Source organism: Trachemys scripta, chromosome 10, assembly GCF_013100865.1.
Source record: "Trachemys scripta elegans isolate TJP31775 chromosome 10, CAS_Tse_1.0, whole genome shotgun sequence".
Taxonomy (NCBI): Eukaryota; Metazoa; Chordata; order Testudines; family Emydidae; genus Trachemys; species Trachemys scripta.
This window is the reverse complement of record NC_048307.1, coordinates 13030811-13034237: the sequence shown is the minus strand read 5'-3', so window position 1 is coordinate 13034237 and position 3427 is coordinate 13030811.

Here is a 3427-nt window from a genome sequence, read left to right as displayed (position 1 = left end):
CTGCTCCATTTTTTATTAAACTAGATGTTAACTTCAGAGCCTTAATGGGATCATGTCAATATTACATACAGCAACTTTTTAAAATAAAATACATGACTAGAGTCAAGGCACTTTTGAAAGGAACAACAATGGGCCAAATTCATTGTTGGGTGTATCTGCAATGACTTAATTGAGTTACACCAAAGATGAATCTGGCCTGTCCTAGTGTCTTTATGTTCATAATCTACTTCTCAGTTTCTCCAGGATGAACTTTTTGCCCATTTCTTATCCAAACATTCTGCGTCTTGAAACTGCTTAGGATGGGAGGAAACAGATTCTCCCTGCTTTTCTTTTCTTTCATATTTCTATATCTATCACCTAGTGAGTCTCTCCTCAACAAACTGAGTCATTTTCCCTTGAGCACATAGGTAAATAATAATGTTGGCCTAATTATACCCTTCCTCAAGAAATACAAGTTACACACATTCTATTTTTTCTGATCAGTTATTTCCATTTGGATGGCCTTGAAAGAATTCTGGTCTCTCCCGGTAAGGGGTAATGTGCACCCAGAGATGCCTGTAAGAATGCTATTTTGATTTTTGATAAACATTTGAAAATATTAAAGATTTTAAAGTTGTGACTCAAATGCAGATTTCATCTTTAATTTATGAAAATGTATTACTAAATAAATAAAAATAAATAAAATAATGGAGATATCCTATCTCTGAGAACTGGAAGGGACCTTGAAAGGTCATTGAGTCTAGCCCCCTGCCTTCACTAGCAGGACCAAGTATTGATTTTGCCCCTGATCCCTAAGTGGCCCCTCAAGGATTGAACTCACAACCCTGGGTTTAGTGGGCCAATGCTCAAACCACTGAGCTAGCCCTCCCCCCAAATATTCAAATAGTCAGACTCATTTCAAACCTATCTTGAAAACGTATAAATAGCTCTATGGGCTTCAGTGGGATTATTTACATGTTTAAAAATACTCACATGTATATTGGCAGAATCAGACCCCACTGGTGCACAGCACTGAACCTTTAAGCAGCATTGCGCCTTAAATCCCAGTGGACAGTTTGGTGTGCTGTGCAATGGTTAGTAGCACTTAAAGGAAAAGGCAAATGAGAGAAAAGGGATGAGAGATTAATGTAAAGGAAAGAAGGTGGTATAGCCCTAGGTGGAAAAGATAGTGAATAGAGATGGAGACAACAGAGGAAGAGAAAAATAAAACCTTGTTCTTGCTTTTCACTTATAGGTCTCTACGTGCTTTACTACAAAGGTCATTATCCCCATTTTACAGATGGGTAAACTGAGTCCCAGGAAGGTGAAGTGACTTGTCCAACGTCACCCAGCAATCCAACAATGGATGCACAAAAGGAAAAGCTTTATTAAGGAAAATCTAAAGGGTAATGTCTTTTTTTTTTTTTTGATGAAAAATTGGTAAAAGGAAACAAAGTCATAGCAAGTGGCCTTTCCTCTGAATGGAGAGGACATAATAGTTAGTAGTGATCTGTTGATGTTGGGGCCTACACACTTAAACATGTTTATTAATTACATGCAAAATCCCTAAATTAAGAATATTAACATTACAATGTAGAGCAAAGATTAGGTAATGCCACATTTACAGTTGCTCCGGCAACCTTAATTCTGCTCCCTTGTATAACCCCTCGCCAGGGCACCAACACTCAGAGTGAAACACTCCACCTATCCCAGTGTCTGTGGTGTGGGGCTAGATGGCATGTGTGTGTTAGTGCCCTGGGGAGGGGTTAGCAAGCTGTGCACTCATCCCCTGGAGGAGTCAGAGTGTCCTGCTGTAGGTATCAGGCTGTGTACTGGTACTCTAAGGGAAGTGTCACACTGAACCTGGCACTCTGGTGGGGAAGGCAAGGTGAGTCACATTGGGTGTTGCTGCCTGGGGGTGTCACGTTGCGCTTTGATGCCAGGGGTGGGGAGGTGTCACACTGTGCTGCTCTGATGCCAGGGTTGGGTGTATATCACATTGTGACAGAGGGTGTCACACCGTGCTCTGGTGCCATGGGCAGGGGGTGTCCCATCGTGCTCTGATGCCAGGGGTGGGGTGAATCACACTGTGACCGGGGTGTCACACTGTGTTCTGGTGCCAGGGGTAGGGGTGTCACACTGTGTTCTGGTGCCAGGGGTAGGGGTGTCACACCGTGCTTTGGTGCTGGGGTGGGGAGGTGTCACATCGTGCTCTGGTGCTGGGATGCGGTGTGTCACACCGTGCTCTGGTGCTAGGGGTGGGGAGGTGTCACACTCAGGGCCAGATTAATGCAGGGGCTTTAGGGGCTGCAGCTATAGGGGGGCCCCAGTGCAGTTGGGCTCAGGCAGACTGCCTGCATGCCGTGGGCCCACCCTGGTCCCAGAAGTGGTCAGCTGCTGGCATGTCTCTGCGGACCCTGGTGAGGGGGGAGGCGGCTCTGCGCCCTGCCCCCGCCCTCAGCACCGTCCCCGCCCCCAGCACTGTCCCCGCAGCTCCCACTGGCCGGGAGCACACGGAGACATGCTGACCCCTCCCCCCAGGGGCGCGCAGAGACGTGCCAGCAGCTGGCCACTTTTGGGAGTGGCGTGGGGCTATAGGCAGGCAGGCAGCCTGCCTGAGCCTGGCTGCACCGCTGGCTGGGAGCCACCTGTGGTAAGCGCCTCCCAGCCGGCGCCTACACCTCACACCCCTCCTGCACCCCAACCCCCTACCCCATGTCAGAATCCCCTCCTGCACCTAAACTCCCTCCCAGACCCCGCACCCCAATCCCCTGCCCCAGGTCAGAATCCCCTCCTGCACAAAACTCCCTCCCAGAGCCCTCACCCTCTCCTGCACCCCAATGCTGCCCCAGCCTGGAGCCCCCTCCTGCACCCAAACTCCCTCACAGAAAGAAACTCATATAACAGCTGTTCTAAGGTAAGAAGTAGGCTATTTTGAATTAACTTAACTATATTCTACATGTTTTAAGACTGAAATGTAACCACAGAACTGCTTTATGTTAATTAAAAGGCGAGTTTAGTATAGCATTAATAACCTCAATTCTATAATTGTGATCATTTTGTTTTAAATGAGGAAAAAGACTTGTACACGGGCCCCACAAAATCTAATAGCCCTGGCCCACACAGGAGCGTTAGGAGATGAGGATGTCACACTGTGCTCTGCGACCAGGGGTGGAGGTCTCACACTGTGACGAGGGGTGTCACACCATGCTCTGGTGCCAGGGGTGTCACACTGTGACTGACCGGGGGTGTCACACCATGCTCTGGTGCCAGGGGTGTCAAACCGTGACGGGCGGGGGGGGGGTGCCACCCCGGGCTTTGGTGCTGGGGTGGGGAGGTGCCACACTGTGCTCTGGTGCCAGGGGTGTCACACCGTGACTGACGGGGGGTGTTACACTGTGACTGACGGGGGGTGTCACACCATGCTCTGGTGCCAGGGGTGTCACAC